Source organism: Bufo bufo, chromosome 5, assembly GCF_905171765.1.
Source record: "Bufo bufo chromosome 5, aBufBuf1.1, whole genome shotgun sequence".
NCBI lineage: Eukaryota > Metazoa > Chordata > Amphibia > Anura > Bufonidae > Bufo > Bufo bufo.
In genome coordinates this window covers 72439314-72448392 of record NC_053393.1, presented here as the reverse complement: position 1 = coordinate 72448392, position 9079 = coordinate 72439314, and the positions used below count along the sequence as shown (strand labels likewise).

The 9079-nt window shown below is 45.2% G+C and overlaps 1 long non-coding RNA gene across 1 annotated transcript; it reads right to left on the bottom strand.

The window, feature by feature from the left end:
• Nucleotides 1–8293: 8293 nt before the first annotated feature.
• LOC121000976 lies at nucleotides 8294–8722 on the bottom strand. The gene is made up of 3 exons (XR_005778946.1): nucleotides 8679–8722; nucleotides 8479–8604; nucleotides 8294–8341 (listed from the first exon to the last, which is right to left on the bottom strand). It is a non-coding gene; the product is annotated as an uncharacterized LOC121000976 (long non-coding RNA).
• Nucleotides 8723–9079: the final 357 nt, after the last annotated feature.

The following is a 9079-nucleotide window of genomic DNA, read 5'->3' as shown; positions in this document are numbered from 1 at the left end:
CACATCCAACTGACGAGTGACCGCTCTGTGCCCAGCGCCTCCTTATATACCCCGATGACATCACAATAGAGATTGCTGCTGGGTGACATCACAATGCACAAGCATGGTGCTGGGTGACATGCAGAGCGGCCATCTTTCCCTACAAAAAATACCATCCATCAAATAATAATTGTTTTAGGATTCGTACGAAATAGTGACATGAATGAACTTAAAGCCTTCACTCGCAGCAGAAAATCTATAGGGCTGTGACATCACAGGGCTGGCTGCTGATTGGCTGCATGCATGGCTTTATGGGTGATCCCGCGTTCCCAGAGTTCCTTGCTCCATGTCTATATAAGATTCAGGGGTCTCTAGGACCGAAGTGTGACTTTTTAACACCTAACTGACTAATTAATTATATAAAACATACATTTTATTAGTTCCTCTTAAAATGTGTCTTTGAACTCTTAACTACTAAGATTAAAATTCCTCAGAATTTAGAGAGGTGGGAATTATATCAGTTATCTGGATCCACGTTTTCCCTGGCGGGGTGCCTGATGACTTCTCAGGACTATCCCCCTTTCCTTATACCTCCGATTATTCTAATCTCTACACCAGCTGTATATTTAGCGGTGTATTAATTCCGCTGCTGGGGTTCCCTCCTCTCTAAATCTGAACTAAAATGTTACACCTGCATCCCTACATGTTTCGCCGTATGACCGGCGTCTTCAGGGGATGGCGTGCAGGTAACGGCGTGTGGGGGCAGTCCCTGGGCTTTAACCGCCTCCGGACCGCCTAACGCAGGATCGCGTTCCGGAGGTGGCAGTCTCAGGCAGAGTCACGCATATACGCGTCATCTCGCGAGACGCGAGAATTCCTGTGAACGCGCGCACACAGGCGCGCGCGTTCACAGGAACTGCAGGTAAGCGAGTGGATCTACAGCCTGCCAGCATCGATCGTTCGCTGGCAGGCTGGAGATGCGATTTTTTTTAACCCCTAACAGGTATATTAGACGCTGTTTTGATAACAGCGTCTAATATACCTGCTACCTGGTCCTCTGGTGGTCCCCTTTGTTTGGATCGACCACCAGAGGACACAGGCAGCTCTGTAATAAGTAGCACGAAGCACAACACTACACTACACCCCCCCCTGTCACTTATTAACCCCTTATTAACCCCTGATCACCCCATATAGACTCCCTGATCACCCCCCTGTCATTGATCACCCCCCTGTAAGGCTCCATTCAGATGTCCCTATGTGTTTTACGGATCCATGGATCGGATCCGCAAAACACATACGGACGTCTGAATGGAGCCTTACAGGGGGGTGATCAATGACAGGGGGGTGATCACAATAAAATTAATTATATCACCACACTGGATAAATCTGTGGTGGTATCTGGTTACACCCAAATATATAACAGATTTGTTTTGTAAACTGGGATTCTTAAAACATATCATTTACTAGGTCATTTAAAATATTGGTTTTTACAAGGTGATGGACAACAACATATACCTCCACTATACCAATTCAAAATACATGAAAAAAGGGTGGCTCTTACCAAATCTTTGCAAGATCCACAACCAATGGAGGAGGTCCTGGTGTTAGATGATACCGGGAACCGGCGCGACCAGGGTACTTGTGTTGGTATTTGGCACTGTAAATAGCTCCCAATAGGCCCTATTGTATATTTCCTACCTCATTGAGGGTTAGGGGCTATTATCAGCGCCTGCCTAACACACATGGAGCCCCCGCCCCGACAGGGGCGACCACACTCCGAACCTTTCCCTCAGTATGGGTCTAGTGTTCTATACGGCCCTAATTACAACGCCCTACATGCCATGTTTCTGTCTTGCTTTTGAGACATCATCAGGGGACTTCACACATGTATTCAGGGGCAACTAAAAATAAAATCACAAACATACACTAAATACAGGTCACACGTATTACTGAGTACCGCATATAAGATAATTATCAACAGACTCAGGTTACTTACTAAAGATCAAGGTGGTTTTGACCTCGTATCTTCTTATCCTTGCTGTACCATGGGAAGTGTCCCATGACAGCCGGTGTCTCACCACAAACCGCAATGATTTGGGTGAGCACTCAACAGTTTTTATCCACCTCTTTATATACCTCACCTCCCAGTGAATGTACGCCCCCCTGATTACCTGCTTCACCTGTCCGTATCCATCCAGGTGCATGTTGCTGCATATGGAACGCACGCCGCTCGCATGCGTTTCACCGGACCGGAAGCTGGAGTCACGTGGTGCGGTCTAACCGGAAGTGAGGTAAAGACCTGCGTCTAAGCGTCGCTAGTTACATAGCAACCTCTAGGCTCATATCCGCACGGCCTGATCGCAAGCAAATGATAACTTGTCTGCTTTTTGTATGTATGCACAATTGCAAGCCGGATTTGTTTCACAGGACCGCCGAGCCTCCGGCACCGCACTCGGCATAACAGCCACCAACTGGGCCTTAGAGACAAGTATATTGGCTTCAATACGAAATATGATATTTATATTCCATCCAAGTGGCTAATCAGTGATCACCCCATTAGTGATCACCCCATGAAGACTCCCTGATCAGCCCCCTGTCATTGATCACCCCCCTGTAAGGCTCCATTCAGACGTCTGTATGTGTTTTACGGATCCATGGATCGGATCCGCAAAACACATACGGACGTCTGAATGGAGCCTTACAGGGGGGTGATCACCCCATATAGACTCCCTGATCACCCCCCTGTCATTGATCACCCCCCTGTCATTGATCACCCCCCTGTAAGGCTCCATTCAGACGTCCGTATGTGTTTTACAGATCCATGGATCAGATCCGCAAAACACATACGGACGTCTGAATGGAGCCTTACAGGGGGGTGATCAATGACAGGGGGGTGATCACCCCATATAGACTCCCTGATCACCCCCCTGTCATTGATCACCCCCCTGTAAGGCTCCATTCAGACGTCCGTTTGTGTTTTGCGCATCCGATTCGTGGATCCGCAAAACACATACGGACCTCTGAATGGAGCCTTACAAGGCGGTGATCAATGCCAGGGGGGTGATCACCCCATATAGATTCCCTGATCACCCCCCTGTCATTGATCACCCCCCTGTAAGGCTCCATTCAGACGTCCATATGTATTTTACGGATCCATGGATTGGATCCACAAAACGCATACGGACGTCTGAATGGAGCCTTACAGGGGGGTGATCAATGCCAGGGGGGTGATCACCCCATATAGATTCCCTGATCACCCCCCTGTCATTGATCACCCCCCTGTAAGGCTCCATTCAGACGTCCATATGTATTTCACGGATCCATGGATTGGATCCACAAAGCGCATACGGACGTCTGAATGGAGCCTTACAGGGGGGTGATCAATGACAGGGGGGTGATCACCCCATATAGACTCCCTGATCACCCCCCTGTGATTGATCACCCCCCTGTAAGGCTCCATTCAGACATTTTTTTGGCACAAGTTAGTGGAAATTTATTTTTAGTTTTTTTGTTTTTTCTTACAAAGTCTCATATTCCACTAACTTGTGACAAAAAATAAAATCTCACATGAACTCCCCATACCCCTCACGGAATCCAAATGCGTAAAAATTTTTAGACATTTATATTCCAGACTTCTTCTCACGCTTTAGGGCCCCTAAAATGCCAGGGCAGTATAAATACCGCACATGTAACCCCATTTCGGAAAGAAAACACCCCAAGGTATTCACCATGAAATCCGAAAGGTGCTCTTTGGAATGTGGGCTCCTTTGACCACCTAGGTTGCAAAAAAGTGTCACACATGTGGTATCGCCGTACTCAGAAGAAGTAGGGCAATGTGTTTTGGGGTGTCTTTTTACATATACCCATGCTGGGTGAGAGAAATATCTCGGCAAAAGACAACTTTTCCCATTTTTTTTATACAAAGTTGGCATTTGACCGAGATATTTACAGTTGTGTTCAAAATTATTCAACCCCCACTGAAATTGAGTGTTTTGGCCAGTTTGACATTGATTTTGATCATTTCAGTCATCTTGTTTACAATTAAATCAAAGAGGCACTTGTAAGGCTACTTTCACACTTGCGTTTCACGGATCCGTTTGAAATGCATTTCAAACGGATCCGTCAATAAACTGACTAAACGGAGACAAACGGAAGCCATTCAGATGGATCCGTTCAAACGGATCCGTCTGTATTGCGGATCCGTTTGTAACGTTCGTTTCCGTTTTGCCATCCGTTTAGCGGATCCGTTTTTGAATGAGTAGCATCTCTAGGTTCCATCTTCATGTATTCAGATCCCCAGGGTTGACAAGCTCCTATATTTCTCCAGGGCTATCTTGTTGAAATTCAAAGTTGGTCCGGCTTTGATAATGGACCACACTTTTCGGACTCTTGTACACGACTACATGCACTAAAGATGTATAGTGTTTGTTAGCGGGCCATATGTCCTTGATCGTGCGTACGGGAGTACAGAGCATCATGATGCTGACCATGTTGTGCCACAAACTGGGCTATTGTCCCGCACTCATATGATCTATTAGTGCAAGACTATATCCCTGCGGGCATCTCAACTTGCACAGAATCATTGTACACTATGATGCTGTGTACTCTCGTGCGCACGATCAATGCCACTACGGGACATATGGCCTGCTCACGGACCGTATGTCTCTTGGGGCATACAGTCGTGTGCAAGAGGCCTTAAAGGGGTTTTCTCATCTTATACAATGGGGGCATACCACTAAGATATGCCCACATTGTCTTATAGGTGCGGGTCCCACCGCTGGTACCCTCACATATATTGAGAACGGAGCCAAGAAAGTGGATGAGGTCGCACTGCGCCGCCGCCCTCCATTCATTTCTATGGGAGAGGCGGGGATTAGCGCTTGGTGGTGGACGTACCACGGGAAATTTGTTGTCCTCCAGCCACAGTGCTCCCCGATTCGTTCTCGATATAGGTGCGGGTCCTACAAATGTTACCCACACCTATCAGACAATGGGGGCATATTCAAGCGAAATCCCCCCATTGTCTATGTGAATACCTCTTTAAAAACTGTATGTCCCTTGCGTGTCCCTTGTGGTAATCACACTAGTTATATTAGAGCGTCATCGGGAAATCATTAAACGATAAAATTACAATTTATTAATGAAATCCTGATGATTCTGATGGACCGTGACTCCCACAAGGGCTCATATGAAAGGGCACAAGATTGAACAATGAACAAGCATTTGCATAATTTGCCATGACCATTGCCATGACCACTCTGATCTTGAACTCATGCAACTGCTCGGGCGTCATTGAGTCCATCAAACTGATCATGCTTAGCCCATAATGGTAGTTTGGGCTGCGTTGAATCGCCGACTCCGCCCCCTCCCAGCGGCGAATCAAGTGAGCACCAAACTCCATCTGATGTTGGGCAAAACCTTCTAGTGCGTCGGAAACGACCTCTACAAGGTTCGCATAATCAGCTCGATTTGGCCTACCGGATGTCTGCCCGCTCACCAGGGCTCTCAAATTTTGGCGAAAACCTAAGAGCCTCTGTTGAGCGGAGGGATTCGGTAGGGGACCCGGATTATCCTGAGCCGATACATGAGGTGTATGGGGAGGGGGCTCGTCTGCACTGGGTTCATGCAGTGAGCGGGTGGACACAAGGCGCAATTCACAACCCAGCTGAGGATACAAAGTATTTTTTATTTTTTGATTAGCAAAGACGACGCGTTTCGGGGTACGCAGACCCCTTTATCAAGTCTAAAAAGAACAACACAAAATTTGATGGTATAATATGTATAAAAATACAATTAAAAATGAAAATGAGTGTAAATATATATATATATATATATAAAAATATAAAAATATGAATGAACGGGTCCATAAGTATAAATGGACGAATCAGTGGGTAAAATAATTTTGTTTGGTTAAAACAAAGACGAGAAAGTTGTATATGCATAAATATAAATAAATATAAGCTTGCGTATAGAGCGTATAAAATGATATAATAATAATAAGGGATAAATGAATAAATACATATATGCAAACGGATGTGAATTTCTTCAAATCTGAGCAGGTGTATGTGGTGCTGGGTAGTTCTATTTGGTCTGAGTTTCGACTAGGGATGATTAATGCATAGAAAAATAGTTTTTTCAAAAGACAAATGTATTTCTGGATGGGTATGTGAGTATGTCAGAGATACTGTGTATGGGTCATATATTGTATAATAAGTACCTGTATCCTTGTCACCGTAGGCTAATTGGAGGTCACTCTTGTTGGAGATCCCTTATTTGGGGGGTGTACGGCGGTCCGCACTGCTGTGATGGGTGATAAAGTGATGTTTAACGCCACCCTACTAAACATCACTTTATCACCCATCACAGCAGTGCGGACCGCCGTACACCCCCCAAATAAGGGATCTCCAACAAGAGTGACCTCCAATTAGCCTACGGTGACAAGGATACAGGTACTTATTATACAATATATGACCCATACACAGTATCTCTGACATACTCACATACCCATCCAGAAATACATTTGTCTTTTGAAAAAACTATTTTTCTATGCATTAATCATCCCTAGTCGAAACTCAGACCAAATAGAACTACCCAGCACCACATACACCTGCTCAGATTTGAAGAAATTAACATCCGTTTGCATATATGTATTTATTAATTTATCCCTTATTATTATTATATCATTTTATACGCTCTATACGCAAGCTTATATTTATTTATATTTATGCATATACAACTTTCTCGTCTTTGTTTTAACCAAACAAAATTATTTTACCCACTGATTCGTCCATTTATACTTATGGACCCGTTCATTCATATTTTTATATTTTTATATATATATTTACACTCATTTTCATTTTTAATTGTATTTTTATACATATTATACCATCAAATTTTGTGTTGTTCTTTTTAGACTTGATAAATGGGTCTGCGTACCCCGAAACGCGTCGTCTTTGCTAATCAAAAAATAAAAAATACTTCGTATCCTCAACTGGGTTGTGAATTGCGCCTTGTGTCCACCCGCTCACTGCATGAACCCAGTGCAGACGAGCCCACTCCCCATACACCACAATTCGCACCAAAGTGGCGGCTTGGCTCCCGCCCATGGTCAACTTGGACGTTAATCGGCTGCACCAACCCACATCACCCCACGATTTTACCTCCACCAGAACTGCACTACCAAAAGCACAACCTAACCAAGGTGAGTAGCAACCACTCACTCTGGCTAGGAACAAATAACAACATATCTTGTCAACCACCACCTATGAGCGCCTTCTCCCCTTTTCTCTTTGGCCGATACATGAGGGACAGGAGGGCTGGCGATCTGTTCCGGTTCCGCCTCAGGAGGTTGTTCAGGCTCCCGAGTGCTGCTGGCACTTCTGTAGGAAAAAAATAAGGAAAGTTAGGAATTGTTCTTTAAAGAAAACATCCATGTTCTATGCTATGTCTACCGTATACCATAGGGAGCTGGCCAAAACAGGGGAGCCAAACGCTACGCTGTCTCAGACAGCCCCTTACACTCAGACGGAGAGAACAGTTGTCCCTCTGACTGTAGGGGGCTGGCCAAAACAGGGGAGCCAAACGCTACGCTGTCTCAGACAGCCCCTTACACTCAGACGGAGAGAACAGTTGTCCCTCTGACTGTAGGGGGCTGGCCAAAAAAGGGGAGCCAAACGCTCCGCTGTCTCAGACAGCCCCTTTACAAAAAAATGTTTAACAGTTGTTAAAAATATTTACCTTCTTGGTGCCATCGCCCTTCGTAGGAACCCCAGGGCCGCCGTATGGATGTATGGGGTCCCTGAGGTTTTTCCGGAGACACCCGGGGCCTGAACCTCCTTGTTATAATCCCTCCTGAAGCGGTCCCGGATAGATCGCCAACGCGTTGTAACCAGTTTGACTATAGAAAAAAAACATAAAAAATAAAATCAACATGATGAAAGGAAAAGAACAATATTAATGTATTAAAATACATATTGTTTTACTTACCATATTTCTCCTGAGCCGCCGCATTTAGATCCCCCCAGGTCTCAAAACATTCGGCACAGATGTCCCTCCAGAGCCGCTGGGTACGATGATGATCAGCGTGGTGGCGGTCGGAGTGGTCCCATAATGCTGGACGCGCCTCCTCCAGTTGGATGAGGAGCAGGTTATCTATCGTACGAACCCCGAACTCCTCATCTTCCCTGGTGGAGCCTAAGGAACCCTGAAAAAAAGGAAATACGAAATGAAATGTAAATCCTAATACAAAATGCAAATTAAAACTACTTAATTCAAGACTTACACGTCTACGACCGCCACGCTCATTCCCGCGGACTCTGGAGGCGACTGGGGGATCCTCGCTGGCGGCTCTAGGTGCAGATTGCTGAAACAAATTTTTTTATTTTTTTTAAAAGAATGTATTAAAATACATTTTTTTATTAGATATCTATATCTATTTATATATATATATATATATATATATATCTATATCTATATCTATATATATATATATATACTTACTTCTTGACAGCCCCGGTCCGGGCTTGGTCCACGTCCCCTGGACGCTGGTGATGCGGCAGGTGAGCCGGCCCCGGCAGATGAGCCGCCCACATCGGGAGAGCCCTCCGCTGATGATGATGAAGAAATCTATAATAAGAGCACATACTGATTAATGCAACGAATCAAACAGTACAAACTCCAAGCGTTGATTTTATACTTACCGGCCACTCAATACACCGGCGCCTTCTGGGTGGGTTTTTCCAGTCAATTTTTGTCTTCTTTGATGACCTCTGTACGCAACAGAATACCAGACAAAATGAAGATAACGTTAAAGGAACTTGTTTAGAGCACTATTTCCACATATATCAACAATTTTTTTTTAATACTTACTTTTTAAAATATAGGTTGGTACTTGCCCACCACAGAACTTTCTTTAACCCCTTAAGGACACAGGGCGTATCGGTACGCCCTATTTCCCGAGTCCGTAAGGACTCAGGGCCTACCGGTACGTCCTAACTTTAGATCGTTATGCCGGCGCCGCAGGGGTTAATCGGAACAGGATGCCGGCTGAAATCATTCAGCCGGCATCCTGTCACAACGCCAGGGGGGGTCATGTGACCCC